This window comes from Ursus arctos, unplaced genomic scaffold (genome assembly GCF_023065955.2).
Source record: "Ursus arctos isolate Adak ecotype North America unplaced genomic scaffold, UrsArc2.0 scaffold_11, whole genome shotgun sequence".
Taxonomy (NCBI): domain Eukaryota; kingdom Metazoa; phylum Chordata; class Mammalia; order Carnivora; family Ursidae; genus Ursus; species Ursus arctos.
In genome coordinates, this window is record NW_026622775.1 from 49,107,088 (window position 1) to 49,125,898 (window position 18,811).

The window sequence follows — 18,811 nt, forward strand, 5'->3', positions numbered from 1 at the left end:
AATTAAACTATACCCCACTTTATCATTTTCACCAACATATCTCTGCCCCTATTGTGACAATAGAAGAGCTCTTTCTCCTCCTGTCTACTCTGTTCTGTACGTCTGACTTCTTGAGAAGCTTAACCATTAATTAACCCTGCTAGTTATTGTTACCTAAACTTCCCCACTCAGTTAACTTCCATCTTTAAAGATGCTCAAATCACCCAGGTTTTAAGATAATTTCTCTCCTCTACTTCGTGAATTTTCTGAAAGAGTTGTGTATCTCATTTTAGGTAATTTTTTTTAAAAGATTTTATTTATTCATTTGACAGAGATAGAGACAGCCAGCGAGAGAGGGAACACAAGCAGGGGGAGTGGGAGAGGAAGACGCAGGCTCCTAGCGGAAGAGCCTGATGTGGGGCTCAATCCCATTACGCCAGGATCACGCCCTGAGCCCAAGGCAGACGCTTAACCGCTGTGCCACCCAGGCGCCCCCATTTTAGGTAATTTCTGAACCTAGTTCACTCAAGCATGTTTCTACCCCTATCACACTGTGAAAGTAACATTTATTTGTTTCAAGAAATCGTCACTTTACCTGGTGTTTAAGACACCCCTCTCTTCTGTTTCTCTAGAATTTATGGAAACTTCTTCTCAGTCCTTTTGCAGGTTCATCCCACTCCTTTGCTTCACCATTAAATATTATAGTTTATCAAATCTCATTCTTAGCCTCTTACCTACTCTCTTCATCCAGCCAGACATTCAGCGTCATCCATGGTTTTAATTACAGCTACCTCCTGCTTTTCAAAAGTTCACATTAGACCACTTTGCTCTTATGGAACACCTACACTAGTACTTGTTTTCACTAACCAAAAGAAATCTGAAAAGGATTTTGCTTTCACCAAAAAAAGGTGAAAAGAGAATTCAGTATTTGTTTTGCAGTCAGCCCAGAAGCCGCATGCCTCAGGGGCACGGAGTAGAGAGTGTGGCCCTGCCAAGCTGTGTCCCAGGAACTGCACTCAGCATCTCAGCACCTAGCCACCAGGGCTTTGAACTGTGTCTGTGAGCATCTGTGCTGTATCTTGATTTAATATTGTGCATCCGTTAGCAAGATGTGTCCTAAGGTATCAGAAAAGCCTAAGAGGGGTTATTTTGGGGGTCTGAGAAAACTAAAAAAAAATTTCCGTAAAAAGTAATGGTAATTGCCCCTTCGTTTTATGCTCTTTTTGGCTTATGAAAGGTTTCATAGGAATGCCGTACTTTCGGATAGCAGGAGGAACCTTTATATATCATTGCTTCTCATCCGATCTCCAGATCAGGATGGTTATCATACTTAACAGCCCCACACGTATATTTAAAAAACAGCTCATGGTATACAAACCCCACATAAAGTCACACTTTCCCAGATTTTCATTCACCCATTTAGTCAAGCCAGAAATGAAGGAGACATCTTTGTCTCCCTTACCTTCCATACTAAATGCATCCCTAATTTCTGTTTGTTCTACCTTCAAAATATATCTCCCCAAATCAGTTTCTTTCCAGTCTACTGTCACAACCCTAGTTCAAGCTATTGGCACCACATGTCCCCTAAACTGCCTCAAGCACATCCTTACTGACAGTCCCCATTCATGCGCATGCACCTTGAATCATTCCCTATGCGATAGCCTCAGTAATCACGTCAAATGCAAATATCATGATGTCATTGCGCTTGTTAATAACTTTGGGATATACTAATTTACTCTTAAGATAAAAGTCAAAATCCCTGACCTATTCTACCAGTGCCTACAGAGTCTAGGCTCTGCATGTTTTTCTCTTCCTCTAAAAAACTGCTCTCCAGCCACACTGACTCTCATTTAGTTCTCTGAACTTGGTCCATTCTCACTATGAGACTTTTGTACTATTTCCTCCACTTGAAATATATCTTTCCCCACCCCCATTTATTCCCCAAAGGCCTTCACATATCAAACATACCCCTTAAGAATCTTTCCCCATAACACCAAGCCTGAGTTATATTTCTTAGTTACTCATGCTCCTAGATCAGTTTTCCTTAATTTCAGAGCAACCATTTGTAATTATACATCATTAATATGATATTTTGAATAATGCTGGACTTCCTCACTACATTATATATCTCTCTTCTCCTTTAAATGTCATGAATATGGGGATCTGGTTTTGTGTGGGGGTGTGTGTTTTCTTTTCTTTTCTTTTTTTTTCAGCATTATATCATCTGGGCCTAGCAAATAGTCTGGTACCTACTAGACACTCAATAAATGAATGTATAAATGAATGTCATCCTGAATTCAAGAGTTAAAAAAAAGATTGTGTTTTCTTGCATTCTGATGATATTGAATGCAATTCCTATTTCACTACCACTACAAAACATCTGAAAACTAAACCAGAAAACTAAATAATTTCATTTGCAATCCATCCCTTTGCTGTCATTTTGATGTATAGTCTAATACTTCTCTCAGAGGTAAATATTTGTTTATAAGACAACTGGATGGAATATTTTAAAGCTAAGATAGAGCCCAAGAATAAAGCAAACAGGACCAACTTGGCTGAAGGGATATTTTCTAAGAGTTATGAATACTAAACAAGAGAGGGAGGAAAGAGACCTGGCAACAACCTTGTCTCATTATGACAGGGTAAAGGTTGGGTCATAAATTTCTTAAACCACTCATTTAAGGGTTTTTCTTTTTCTGTCCTCTCTCTCTCTTTCTCTCTCTCTCTCTCTCTCACACACACACACACACAAACACACACACACTCACACTCACACACACATAGATTCCACACGGCTACAAATATTTCATATACTATAAAATACATATTAAATGAACAATTAATTAATTATAATGGGTGACAAAAAATCTCACAAATCTTGGGTGAGAAAACTTCCACACATTAATAATTAGATCAATATTTTCTCTGTCAAAAGGCAATAGGCTAGGAATATCTGCTTTAAGAAATTTCACTAAAAGTTGGTAGCAAGTCAACATGCAAATCTTCAGTGGTATATACAACTTATTTATACCATTTTAATCTACTTCTCATATTATTAACCATGATTATTTTTTTCATTGATAGTCCTGTAATTTTCAAGTCTAAAATTTCTTATTAATACAAAAATTTAAAATAGAAAAATAAAAATGTTTTATCTCAGCAAAAGCTATCAGACAACTGGAGTGATTTATTTGGTGTCACAGATAAAATGAAACCACTGATATTAAAAGTCAGATACCAGAGCACCTGGGTGGCTTGGTCGGTTGAGCGTCCAACTCTTGGTTGCAGCTCAGGTCATGATCCCAGAGCCCTGAGTCTGGCTCTGTGCTAGGTGCAGACTCTGCCTGAAATTCTCTGTCTCTCCCTCTCCCTCTGCCCTGCCCCCTATAATCTCTTTCTCTCTGTCACTCTGTCTCTCTTTCTCAAATAAATAAATAAATAAATAAATAAAATCTTTTCTAAAAGACCAGATATGTTTTTTTTTCCCTTTGGAGAACTCTGATTTCTATTGCAGATAGGCATTGAGCTCAGCAGTAAGTGTTAGACAAGACAAAAGACAAAGACCAGTGTTTGCATTTATCTTCTGTGAATGCCTACCTTGCAAGATTTTCCCCATTAAGATAATACTAAGAAAAATAATTGAATCCAATTATATAGCTATCAATTAGCAACCTAAATAAAAAGATGACACTTTGATAGATGCTCAGAAAATAATTATCATTTTCTTACTTCCCTTTAGCTACAGGATCCAAAGATGTTATTATGTCATTATTATGTCTTTAAAAGTTCACTCATCCACAGAAGAGTTCTGGAAATTGTAAATCAGTAGTAAGTAATCGATTCCATGATATACTGACTCATGATCTCACTTTCTCAGTACTGTAACCTCTGACAACCTGTTAGGTTTTCATAATTAATTGGCAGTTTGTTGATAGCTCAGTAAGAACACTGAAAAGCATGTGACTAAAACAAACCAGCTGGAACAGATGGTGCAATAATGATCCTATGACTTTTCCTTGCAACCTCAACATTTATATGGAAGCATCAGAAAACAACCTCGTTATTAACATAGAGAAAACAAAATGTTTACAAATCTAAAAAGTATCTGCTTAACATTAAATTTAACAAAGTTAGACTTGAAAATGGTAAGGGGAATGGAGAGAGGTTTCTCTTGTTCAAAAAATAATATTTTTCTCTGAATCAAACTATTTTATTCACCATATGGTATAACATGCTGTGCTGCTCATGGCAATAGGATTTAGAGTAGTTACAAGATTTAGTAGATTCAAATTTCAGGGATTTCGATTTGTTTACACATTCTCTAGAATCTCACCTCACTTGGGAAAACAAACTAAGAGTGTTTAAAGTATTGCCTTAGGAATGAAAGATAGCATTTGAGATGGGGAAGTAAACTGTGGTATCGTGCCTCTGAAATGAAAAGAATGTCAAGGTGAAGCAAATCCCCAACATTATCAAATGTTGCGGAGAAGTCTGCAGGTGAATCTAAGGGTTTCACCTGGAGTACCCGCACTGCCTCTCACTCCAGCCTAGAAAAACACTCTAGGTCTTCAAAGATAGCGCCAGTCCCCTCCTCTGTGAAGTTGTCCCTGTCAATTTCACATGGACTTGGCTGCTCTCTGCTACAATTTTTACATATCTCCCTTAAGTGTCTTTTCACTTTGCACTGTTGATTACTGATTTAAGAAGGCTAACATCCTTACATAGATAAAAAGAAGGTGCATTAAACCAGTTCTATCACAATCTCGGAGTTTCTTAACTTCCACAGACCTCTCTTTGTTCTCTTCTGTAAGGGAAGTGGCCTAAATGATTACTAGTGCCTTTTTTCCTTTTTGGTATTCTATAATTCTATGAGACAGAGAAATTGACTTCTAACTTAACCTGTGTCATACTGTATAACCTAAGCAAAACCAATTGCATTACAGGGGCCTCATCTGTAGGAAGGGATTTATGACCCTATATAGTCTAGCATCTGTACCAGATTATTCTGAGTAGACTTATTGATCTGGATAAGGTTATGCGGAAGGACAGGTTTGAGGGAGAAAACTATTACTCCTTTTTTTTGGAGACCTTTTGGTAGTCCTACTGGAGATGTTAAATAGTCATTGGACATAGGAACCTGAAGTTGAGCAAAGGATATGGGCTAGATATACCTATTTGGAGTTCTTAGCATTTATATGTCATCTAATCTAGGTATGAGATGGGGAGAGGTTGGAGAGGAGAAGAGATCCAAAGACTAAGCCCTCAGGGAGGTTTAGTCAAAATAGAGAATTAAATGCTGCTAGGAGGTAGAGAAAATGAAAATAGTGAAGTTTTAAGTCTGGAGGAAAAGATGCATGGAAATTTTCATTGGAACAGAATGACTGGAAGCCATAGCTCTTATCATCTGGCATGCTATATTTTTACTGGTTTGTTTATTCTCTGTTTCCAACCAGAATGTTAGCTCCATAAAGACAGGACTTTGTTAATTACCTGTGTGAATTAGAGCAGTACCTGGCATACAGCATGAGCTCAATAAATATTTTCAGATAGATAAATGAATGAATAAATTAATGGTGATAAGTAATTAATTTGAAATAGTAGGTATACATTAAGGGATTCTTCATATTCTTCATGTAATTGAAAATATTCATTACAACTGACTATGAAATCAATCTAGAATTCAAGTTGCTGTTATTAGAAAAAGCTTTTCTTTTACATCTGGATCAAAACCAGGTTTTCAGTGGGAAGTTCCTGTGGAAAAGCCTCTCTTGTCAAGAACTGACTGTCTTTTCATTCCCTTAGCTCAACTGAAATTGGAAGGACCCGAGGGACTAAAAGAAGCAAAAGAACATCATCTATCAGACAAATCTGTTGCAGTAACTGTTTTTATCTTTTGACCTGCTTTAACTTCATACCTACTACTTTGAACTCTGTGGTTGAGTTCTAATTTAATATTTCTCTTAGGAAAGAAATTTTCAAAAGAATCTACTTTCATTATGGGCAATGGATTCTCCCTATCGCAGAAGTAGATTCTTTCCATCTAGCAGTTGATTATCCTTATCAGAGCAATGGATTCTCCTAATCATTGTCCCAACTTCAAATGTTCATTCTAATAAGCATAATTAAAAACAATACAAGAACAGCTAAGAGTCACTGCCTTAGTGCTGTAGGACCACACTGGAGAGAAGCAAAGGAAAAACAGATCATGCATATCCTACTAAAATTATTAGGACAGTACCTTATAGTGTTTAATTATCCAAAAATATTTTTCTGATAGGTATTAGTGCTTATATTGAACTAAGTATAATGAAAGAGAAATGTAACAGGGTAGTGTCAAGTTTGGAATGCTGGTCATTGTCAAAATTGAAGGCTGACTCCACTAGAATTTAACCCATGGTTCTGTCATGTAATTCTACTTTTAACACACACATAATGATGCAGATATAGAAGAAAATCCTGTAAAGTAGTAGCCATAGACAGCAAACAACTACTTACTCAGACTGAATACCACAGGAAGAGAGGATCTTTTGCTTACATTCACTTTGGATCAATGTAAATGCAGATACAACAGACAAAGGCAGTGATCATGAGAGAGCAATAGCTATGTGACTTCTATGTCCATACTGCGTGGGTAAGCATCTTTCAATTCTATATGGATACACATGGAAACACGGAAGCTTCTTTAATTCTTAATCCTGTCTTATTGGTTCATATTGTGAAAGAGACTAAAACTTTTAAATGTAATACTTTGTTGAAAGACTATAGCATGTGCAGAACCCTTTTTTCTTAACATCTGAGATAAGAATAGAATTATAATTGTTAAATAATAAGAATTATGACCATTAAATTAACTTTCAAAGAAGGAGGAACTTTTATTTCAATGACATCTGAGTCATTAATTTGGATGAACAAAACTGTCCAGATTCTCACCAATTATACCTTTCAATAGCCAACTTAACTTGAAAAAGAAAGAAGCTAAATATAGATAAAATATATTCATTGGCATTTTGGAAGGACTGCAGTGTGAAATGTATAATAATTTAAGCTTGCATTAGGAGAAAGTATTCACACTGAATTCCATTTAATTAAAAAAAAAAGATATGTGTACTCTGTCTGCTTTAAACAAATGAAAATCCCACATCATGAAAAGCATGTTGGGTGATAAATATTTGTTTTCCAAAACCATCTTTGCATTACAAAACCATTTATGCTGCAGTTCTATGAACTCCTCTAGTGCACTAAAAAAATTTTAAAGTAAAAAATTTAACTACAACACAGAATACAAGATAACAGAAAGGAAAATCATGTTAGAGACCTAGTGTAACCCCTTCTTTTTATATGGGAAGAATATGAAAAGCAGTAATGATAACCGGTGTGCCCACGACGAAGGTAGTCATGGGCCTGGAATGTCACTGTCCTGGTTCCAAATATAGTATTTTTCTTTTAAATGCTACAATACATCTGACTAGAATCCTTTCACTATGGAAAGAAAGGACACACAAATGCTTTCAGTGCCTAGGGCACTGTTTAGAAGCCACATCTCTGTGAACCCCAACAACTTCGTATTTACTACTCTCTAGAGTTTCCAGAAGCCAACAGAAAGGACATCAGCGTCACCATCTCTGCAGAATCCTATTGCTTAAGTAGAATTTTCAGGTTTTTTTTTGTTTAGTTTTGTACATTTGTTTTTTCACAACGATCTTCACTGGGAAGACAGTTATATATAGCTATGGTTAAAGTTATATATAGATGGTTACAACAGTGCTTATGTAATTGTAGTTATACAGTAGTTTTATATATATTTATTATATATAAATAAATATGTACTTTTGTATAAATAAATAATTTTTATGAATATATATAAAATTTGTGAGAGATATAGTTATATAACCTTATAGATGTTTATAGTTGTATATGGATAGTTATATACAATACGGGATATATATATTTTTAAAGCATGTTTGACAACTATGGAACAGAATGAAACTTTGGGTCTAGCTGACTTAACCAAGGAATTTTATAAATTATATAACCTTACGATAGCCTGGACTTCAAATTGTAAGTACTGGTGCCTCAAACTGAGGCAGGAAAAACAAGACAACATACAAGTGACCCATGACTCATATTCAATCTCCCAAAAAAGGTCCCCAGATTTGACTTTATAATATATTCATGATTTGATAGTAAAAACGTACATTACGTGTAGGCTGAAATTAAATTTATTCCATATGTCTGTTTTTTTGATGACCTTCAGTAGACAATATTAAAAAATAAATTTTATGCAAGTATTTGCATACAGTTTATCAAACCATCTGCTGTCAGTTTCTTCTTCAAAATGAATAGATTGGAGTTATTTTAAAATAAATTTGATATTAATATTCTGGATTATCTGTGTTGGTATGTACATAAAAAAGGGCATCAATTTCCCAGCTTGCTGAAAGCTGCAGTCTGTAACACGGTACAAGATGATTGGTTAAAAGCATGTATTAATATGACCAACATAGTGTGATATATCTTAGTATGCTGTACTCAGCTTTTCTGGACTGTACATCCACCTGGTGTATGTGTGAAAAGGTCAAAAAAGAAGCAACTTCAATATCATTCCTATACCTTTGTATGCGATTTATTTGACATGTTGAATTTCTGAGTTTTAGCTCATTTTCACAGAAATCAGACATCAAACAGGCACTTTGCTTCTGGTGGTTGATAACCTGAAAACATTCATTTCTAAAAATTGTACCAACAGTATTTTTAATGCTGAGCAGCAGCGTGCCTTAGCAGAAAGAGCAACAGCTAAAGTCAAAAGATGTGGATTCTACCTGTGGCTGTGTTCCTAAACTGATTTTCTTAACACTTGCACTCTAAGTCTCAACCCACTGTGATTCACCTTCTACCAAACTAATCCATTGAAACTGCTCTCACAAAAGTGACCACTTTACATGACCTCGTCTCCCTTTCGCTTCAATCACACAAAATTCTCGTAATTTCCCTCACTTGCCTAGCCATCCTTCTGAAGTCTCTTTTCCCATTCTCCTTCATTCACCTGCTCTCTCAAAGCTGATATCCCACAGGTTTCGTATGTTAAATTTAAAAAAGAAAAAAACCATTAATCACAATGATAAAGTTCATGTTTTTCTTTGTCTTTGAATTTGTATTCTCAAGAAAAATAAAGGAACAACATCTGTATGCCATGGCAATATAAACGGAGAGTTATAATTTCCTCATTCTTTTCAAAGTAAGTACCAAGTGGAAGTAATCATGGAAACAAAAACTAACCAATCACATTGATCATTGTTTGTTTTGTTTGTTTGTTTGTTTCTCCTAAAACACTCTGGATGTAACTTTATTGCACATTGCAAAATGTTAGTTAAAGATTAGCAACTTCATGTTATGTTTGGTGTGAAAGTCCTATTACCTTAGTTTGTATCTAAGCTGTAGTAAGTTTGCCTGACATAGTATGAAAAATGATGCTTTAAAGTTTAAAAATAATAATATATTATATGACCTTGAGGATATTGCCCTAGTTCAAGAGAAGAGAAAATCATTATAGGCTCTGTCTTCTGAATTCATTGCCTTCTACCTTGATGAGCACTTAAAATGTAAATTAAGGAAGAATGCAGCTCTTAGGATTGACTCTGTCTAAAATCCCAAAGGTACTATGTTACAGATTTTATTTGCTATTAAAAAAATCATTGCAATTTTGTCAATGTCAGATTTTAAATTCAACCTTTTCTATACCAAGGTTTCTAGTAGCCTGTGTTCTTTAAATCGGGGACTACATTTATTGTACAGGAAAAAAAATCTGTCACAGTTTAACAATGAAGTGCTGCACAGGGAACAACTTAATTTCTTCTGTATTTAAAACTGAAATGCCGTGGGGGAAACTTGCCCATTCATTCAGGTCAGCTGAGTCTCAGAGGTATTCTACTTCATATTCAGAGAAGTATGGGGGAAAGTCCAAAGATGGAGTCCACAGTTAGTAGCAGAAGTCATGGGGACCCAGAATATTTTCCCGAACAACTTAATGCCTCCCCAGAAGGAGAGATCTGGGCCACCATGGTGTGGAAGGGAAAATAGGTTACTGTGACCCAGTTCTGCCAGGAGGATTTTCACAAAGTTTCTCAAAATTAAAACCTCCATGCTTTCATGAAAAATAGAGAAAGCAGTGAGTAAACCAAGCATAAAGGTAAATTTCAGCTAAGTCAACTGAAGATGGGCACATTACTAATAACTAGAACCAAAGCAGACAAGAGTAGTTGAAACTTTCCAAGAAATTCCTAACAGGAGTTAACAGAAACTGTACTAGCTAGTTATGTGGCCAGTGGTGGCTGGGGATTAAAACCTGAGTCATGGGCAAACACGTAGCAAAAGTTGAATTAGTTCTAAATGACATAAGAAAACCTGCATTTTATTTTATACCAGTGGTTCAAATTTGAAAAATAAACCACAGGTAAAAGGTTGGATTTACGAAAAAAATTTAATAGGTTTGGAAAGAAAGAAAACAGAAGAAAGATGAAAAACAAAGAACAGTAGCATACTATTTTATGATTAACAGTAAAAAGTGCTTTTTGGGTATTTACGGTGCTCCAGGCCAAGTATACCATGTGCTTTTACATTCTTGGTAACAATCTATCAAGACAAAATCCACTAATTTAGGTAGACTAGACATGTGGATCCAGGCAATATATCCTCACCAACCTCCCAGAGTATACATCTTTTGAAGCAAATGTTTCAAAAAGAAAATAAAGGCAGGCACAGGTACCACTTTGATTTCTGAGAATTTCACATATGAGGTCTTTGGGGATATCTCCTAATTAAATTTAGGGGCAAATATTTCACAGAATTAACCTACATAGAATTGGAGCTAACTTGCAATTCCATCTAGATACTGTCTCTAGTCTAAAGGCAGGTAACAACATTTAGTAGCAACATCCAAACCTCAAATGGCCTGCTTCAGGACTTGTAATTCTGCAAAAATCCTGTAACCCTGACAACCAATTATTTATTTATGTATGTATTTATTTTTTTAATTTTTTTTTTAGCAGCTTTGGTTCTCCAATTTTTCTTTTCCAGGTAATGAATATAAAACTCCCAACAGAACTGGCTGGGCTCAAGATTGCCAGTAAAATTTATCTCCCTTCTTCTGTTCTCATGGAATTAGAACCAGAAATGACCATAATGATTCCTTGCTGCTGGAGGCTGAGAGAAATGCCTCTCAAGCTTCTTTAATAAGGGAATCTATTGCAAAATGGCTCCTTGAACACCCAGAGAGCAGCCAAGAAAATACTGAGTGGTAGCTGGAAAATCTATCAAAACTTCCCTCAAGCACACTTAAATGCTTCTTTCATTTCATTACTTTTCTTGAAAGAGCAAGGTACAACCTTGACTCAGCCTGCTTACTGTCCCACAGTAAACACAAAAATAGCTGATGCCAACCCCTAGGGGGCATAATTGCCTATAGAGCGTAAAGGGAAACTAACTCAGGCAACATGGCTTTCCCCTCAACTTTGGCTTTTGAACAGCTTATTTTTTTAAATAAATGTTCAATTATATTTTCTATTTTTACTTTTACTTTTAATTATAATATATATAATTTCTAATTATAATGTATATGATTTATTGTTTAATGGCTCATAATAAAACTAATATTTAAGAAGAAAACTTCCCTTTCATAAATATATTCTCATACATATACTTTCATGTGAAGTTTTCACTTTAGTTTTTTCATTGATCTGGAATTAATCTGGGGGCATTGTATGGGGACAAGATTTTATTTTATTTTTCTTATATTTTCTTGTATTCTATTTTTTAAATTTTCTTTTGTACTTTAATTTTATTTTTACCTTACCTGTATTCTACTCAACTAAAGTTTTGTTTTTGTTTTGTTTTGTTTTAAGATTTTATTTGTTTATTTGACAGAGAGAGAGCATGGGAACAAGCAGGGGGAGTGGCAGGCAGAGGGAGAGGCAGGCTCCTGCAGGGCAGGGGGAGCCTGATGTGGAAGTTGATCGCAGGACCCCGGGATCATGACCTGAGCCAAAGGCAGTCACTAAACCAACCGAGCCACCCAGGCACCCTCAACTAAAGTTTTTTTAAAGAGGTTTACCCGGTTTATAACTCTGTCTTGGTTAAAGGTTGGGTTTCCCTGTATCGTGGTTGTTTTTAACCTATCTTTTCCTATGCATATAGCACGGACTTTAATTTAACTAGAGTCTCATAACAATTCTTGATATACAGTAAGGGAAACCCTTGGTTCTTTTCTCTTCCATATCCATTTTAAAATGAACATAGAAAGTTCTTCATCAGAGCTTGTTGGGATTCCTATTTAAATCTGCATTTACCTCTAGTCCGTCAGTGTGATCTACTTTAGGTATCTACTTTCAAAGCAGCACACGGCGTTTCTGTTAACCATTATGAAAATCTATCCTTAGTAGGTGAATATAATAGTTTTACATTTATTAAGATTGTTGATATATTTTAACATTTCTACAATTAGGTTTTTATTCCATGTATGTGTGTGTTGTTCTTTTTTAACCATTGTATATCTGATTACTTTGTTTCTTTTCATACTTTCTATTAGACTGAATATATTTTCAATATATCCCCTTCTTTCTCTACTTAGAAGCTGAAGATGGATTTCTCTCATCAAAAAATATTCATTATAACTTTCATCTGAACAACAAAAAATCTCAAGCTTTCAACACGTTTTCAAAATATAAGACCTTATATGAAATTAGTGATAATAATAGCTTCACCTTTAAAAGATGATCGGATATTATACTTAACATCAATAGTTAATTTAACTTCAGCATTTGCTATTTTTTCCTTGCACACCATACATTTCTAATGGTTTACTTTTATGTTGAGGCAAATCTTTCTAAAATATTTCAGTGTGGGTCAATAAAAGGCAAACTGTCTTGTTCCTTCGGTCTTAAAATATCATCTTCCTCTTAATATTAAATCATATTATATAGGTAAGTAATCCTAAATTGGTAGTACTTTCTCTCCAACACTTTCAGATGTTTTGTGACTTATATTAACTTAATGAGAAGACTTCTGTTAATCTAATTGTCGTTCCTTTGTAGGGAATGTGTTCTTTGTCTTGGTAGCTTTTAACACCCTCCTTGTTAAATTTACTTATTTTTAGCACTTTATTCTTGATAAATTTCTCAGTAGTATTTTATAATTCATCATTTCTTTTTCTGTATAACTTAGTGTGTAACCTCTCCATTTAACTTTTATTTAAATGCCTATAGGTATGTTTGCCAAGATTTCAAATTATTTTGTCTTTAAAAATACTGTTATTTTTATTTAGTTAACTCTGATTTCATTTTATAACGTCCTATTATTTTTGGATATTATGCCTTCTTTTATCTACTTGTTTTTCCTAAATATATTTATTTAAAAATTTTTCCATCCTTTATCTTAAATCGCATTTCTTCTGGAACATAATCACCTTCAGTTATGTATTTACTTATTTATTTGTCATATTGATGAGGTTGGGGAATATAGGTGAGGTTCAGTGGGGTTGAGTCCAGAGCCGACAACCAAGAAAGAATTCTTAAGGCATCCTTGGTGCAAAATGGTGGTTTATTAAAGCACGGGGACAGGACCCATGGGCGGAAAGAGCTGCTCCACCGGGGTTGTGAGGAATGGCCCATTATATAACCTCAAGTTGGAAGGGGGTTAGGGATAGCATAAGTCTCTAAGGAATTTTGGAAGCAAGGTTTCCAGGACCTTGAGGGGGCTAGCTACTGTTGGGAAAAGGTCATTTATTACCGTCTAATAAAACCTTAGTCATGAGACCCTTCAGATGTATATCGGTGGGCCACATGCTTGGGGGATGATTGCCAATATGTATCTTGGGGGGGGGTGGTTAGAGATGAAGTTTCCAAAGGAATTTTTATACGTTAAAGTAGACTTACAGGATCTTGGTGGAGGGGAGGGAGTCAGGCTAGGACTGCCTTTTGCCCTTAACAAAGTATTAACATCGAGGCAGCTGAATTCCTAGAGGAATGTCAACGGTGCCTGTTTCAAGGACTTGTCAATGGCCTGTAGGTAGTAAGGACTGTTTCTTTGTCCTTTAGGGCAGCCAGGAGTGCCTGAGGAATGTCACATACATCCCATGGGGAGGGGGGGGTTGCAGGGTGTAAGCTTCTGCTTTGTCCTCAGCTTGCCTTCCGTTCCCTCATCAATATTGTTGGATGTGTGTGCATGTGTGTGCCTAAGATGAGGTGGATGTTTGGCTGTATCTCATCCTACCTCTCCAGTCTAATATTGGCAGCTTTGGGGTTCTTCCATGTTATGCTGAGAGCAGTGCAGTCAGTCATCAAGCTTGTGGTTAGCTTGCCTGATCACAATGGTTTTTGTTTTTGTTTTAAAGCAGCCACCTCTTTCAATGCAAAATTTCACTCAATTTGCAGCACTGACCAGCCTCTTTCCTCCATCTCAAATCATACTAACTCAATCCCTGAATTCAAACAGTTTGGTTCCAGCACCTCCCAAGTATATGCATGGAAAGTTCTTTCCCATTAACCCAAAGAAATTTACCTGTTTCCCTATATATCCCTGGCTTTTGCCACCAACTCCTTCTGCTTACCCCCAAAATTATGCCTCTTTGATATCCCCCTTTTTGTTTTAACTACTATTATTATATGCTTTATGTTGAGGAATACCCTCACAAGATAAATAATAAAATGGGCTTTGGTTTGTTTGTTTGATTCTGAGTATGCCTGAGGCATGCTCACAATGTAATCTATCTGTGGCTATTGGACTTGCAAGGATAGAACCAATATTAACTAATTATTCAGTAAATTAAAAAAAAATTGAGCTGTCAAGAATTCAAAAAACAAATGGATCTCACAGAAATACCATTTGCAAGTCATTTAATGAGCACATATATCTTGAAACCATTTGGTTTTCTAATTTACTTAGATAAATTTAGCAGCATTTTCATTAACTTTTTCATGATAAAAGTTAAGTGGAATTTTTTTGCACTATTAAGCTTTTAAAAATACAAATGTAAATACAAAATGCTAATGTATACATACTATAAGGCTATATAACCAGGCCTTCACTGTGAAAGTCTGAGAGAGAAAAGAAGTGCCAATCTGAGTGGAGTCTTTTATAAATATTAGATAAGAATTGATATATTATTATTCAATTCATACACTAACAAAAAAGCTTGGGTGGAAAAAATTGACGAGAATACTTGAAAATCATGAATTTATTTGATCTACAACCCTGGAAATAATTCAAATGATGCACTAAGGAGATTCTTACAAATTTCATTTTTCAACATATCCCTCTATTTGTATTAATTTTCAAAAACTACAGAGCAAGTAATTAATATGCTAAATTTAATCTAATGCCAACATAAATCCAGTCTCATGAAACATGAAAAACTAGGAATTCATATTTGAAAGATACATTAGAATTATGTCGTCCAAAGTCATTTCTCACAGATGAGGGAAAAGAGTCAGTATAATGAGAGTTGAACTCTGATGGTACTTAGCTAATTACTTAGTAATATGTCCAGAATATTTCTAGAGACATGTATAGAAATATGTCTAGATGTAAAATTTCCTGCTACCTAGAGTTCGTTACAAGATTTACTGAAGATTCTAATCAAATAACTTCATATGATTGCTCTATATTTTAGAAAATGCAAAAGAAAGATATCTAAATTAAGAAAACAGAATAATGTTACTGAAATTTTCTTTGTTCTGATCTAAAAATGTATTTGGTTATTTATATGCATACTTCTGTAATGGTGTTTGTAAGTTACATATTTTTTTCATTGTAAAAATGATTTTATATACAAGAGATTGGTCACATTTTGGCAGTATGTCATCTCCAAGTTAAATTCAACTGTAATACCTCATTGCTCAAGACTTTATCTATTTTTATGTTTAATTAACTCATTTATTTTGTTCAAATCCACATCTTACATGAAATATAATCCTTTGAATATTATAGTAGTAACTTATTATCATTTGTATTGAAGTTTTTAGAAAATGTCTCCCAGAGAATTCTGTTGGAATTTAATATTTCCAAGTAAATCTCTGCAAGTTTTCCTATTCTTTGCAAAAATAATAAAAAAAAAACTTTGATACCCTTGATGTTGCATAGCAAATTCTTAATTAAAGCATAGTATTCAACAAACACATGATAATCAAAAATATAAAAAGAATATTATTTACAGTCTGTCACCAAGAAGAGTCTTTTTTTTTTTTTTTTTTTTTTTTTTTTTTTTTTTTTTTTTTTTTTTTTTTTTAATTAATAATGATTTTTTATTATATTATGTTAGTCACCATACAGTACATCCCCGGTTTTCGATGTAAGGCTCGATGATTCATTAGTTGTGTATAACACCCAGTGCACCATGCAATATGTGCCCTCCTTACTACCCATCACCGGTCTATCCCATTCCCCCACCCCCCTCCCCTCTGTAGCCCTCAGTTTGTTTCTCATAGTCCATAGTCTTTCATGTTTCATTCCCCCTTCTGATTACCCCCCCTTCCTTTATCCCTTTCTTCCCCTACTGATCATTCTAGTTCTTATGTTCCATAGATGAGAGAAATCATATGATAGTTGTCTTTCTCTGCTTGACTTATTTCACTAAGCATTATCTCCTCCAGTGCCGTCCATGTTGTAGCAAATGTTGAGAACTCATTCTTTCTGATTGCTGAGTAATATTCCATTGTATATATGGACCACAACTTCTTAATCCAGTCATCTGTTGCAGGGCATCTCGGCTCCTTCCACGATTTAGCTATTGTGGACATTGCTGCTATGAACATTGGGGTGCATATGGCCCTTCTCTTCACTACGTCTGTATCTTTGGGGTAAACACCCACACCAAGAAGAGTCTTAAACCAATGCTGTGTGATTGTGAAATTTTTCAAAATTGGCCTCAAACTGTATCACAGCAGTATTAATAAGAAAGGGTATCTCTCAGCTCCATGTAAAAAACAAAATAAAATGAATACAGAAAGGAAAAAAAAACCCAGTTACTTTGAATTGAATAATTTAATGTAACTTAAATAATGCATTTTTTTATGAATATCTTATGCAAGTGCTAAATTTAAATAAATAACAATTTTCCAAATTTTATAGCCTCAGATAGTGCTCAGTAACATGCCTACTATAAAGGGAGGAGAGGAAGAGCTTAATCGAACAAAACCATCAATTCCTTTTAGATTTACTCATCACAAGATTTAAAATGTGCTTCTTTTTAAGAGGCAACATGCAGCACTATAAATATATCTTACGAAGACAATACATGAGATTACAAACATGAAGCAATGGAATTCTAAGAATCTAGAGGGATAAAGTCCATACCGCTACTAAACATTTTTTATTTTCTAAAATCACCCTGCCATTTGAAGCAACAAATTGAAGGTCTTGTAAAATGATTGTATTCTGCTATCCCTGAGCATCTGACAAAGAATTTAGGAAAAATCATCCGTGTCTGGTGTTTGAGAAACTTAACTGTGTATTTGGTTTTCAGCGTCTATATGAGTTCATTCTGCAGAAGGAAGAATATACCATACCTGTAAGTGTAGTATTACCTGTACAAAATGATTCATCCTAACTATAAATTCACCCTTCATCAAGTGCATAATAAATAGGCTCGTGGGTTTGAAAATTACAGTCTTTTAAAACAAGCTCAATCAAGCCTGAACATTGTAAGCACTTCCTATGCAACTGACCAGGAAAGTGCATGAACTAAACTTCCATGACCGATGTAAACAAAAGCTAATTATCGTTTTACAACCGGATTTTTTCAAATGACTGATAGTCTACATTAAATCAGAAAAAAACTCAAAGTGAATGTGTTTTTGTTTTCTTCCTAGTTTTCTGTGTTTAAATAAGCTGTGTCAGCTCAAAGAGAACTATAGAAAAAGCCCTTCCAGACATGTCAAGGCCTACATCCTTAAAACAATATATTAATAACAATAGCAAACATTTGTTGAGTTATTACTTATTGCAGGCTTTATGTTAAGTAGGTTATATGAACAATTCAATTTTAGGTTACAGGAAAACAAAACAAAACAACTTAGACTGATGTGTAGTGATTCATCCAAGATGACTACACTGATGAAAGATCTGGATCCTTGTTACTCAATGATAACCAAAAATCAAGCGATTCTAATTATCAATTCACTATGGAACAGGCACTGGCTATATACTTTTAAATCCTCACCTTATCAATATTTCCATAATATAAATATGGCGTGAAGCATTAAAGACAGGTAAATAATTATGCATTGAACATATTTCCCTGTTATTTATATGGTTTATTCCCTTAGACATACATATTATTCTGTGTTAATATATGCATGTCAATCCTACCATTGTGGTAACTTTAAGCCATGTTTCTCATTACATATATGAATCATATTAAATGGAAAAGGAAACTACTTTTAAATAACATTATTATATCACAGAGCCACATTTTCTAGTGCAAAGACTTATAGCCTATGTAAATATATCATTCGAATTAGAATACAGCTTGCATTATGCTCACTGCAAATGCGGTGATCCAATGGGTTTACATACCATTGTCTGCCATGTTAACCATAATATAATCCAACTAGAAGATTTAAGAACGTACTGAAATAAGCAGGAACACGTTACTGTACAGTCACTCCTTAAATAGAATTAGAATCTCAGATATCATCTGGGTAATTTAAGTAATCATGGGACATGATTTCTCATTGGAGAGACAGAGTAGGGTGTTCTGTTATTTGTGGGCTAATAGAGCTCTGTGAATATTTTATAGTAAATGAATGAATGCACTACAGTACTTGTTTGCACTCAGACAACG

At 34.8% G+C, this 18,811-nt stretch overlaps 1 protein-coding gene across 4 annotated transcripts in view; it reads right to left on the reverse strand.

Moving 5' to 3' along the window:
• Positions 1-18,811, reverse strand: part of FSTL5 (follistatin like 5) — a 701,705-nt gene that overhangs the window by 654,371 nt on the left and 28,523 nt on the right. The gene's annotated exons all lie outside the window — the stretch shown is intronic.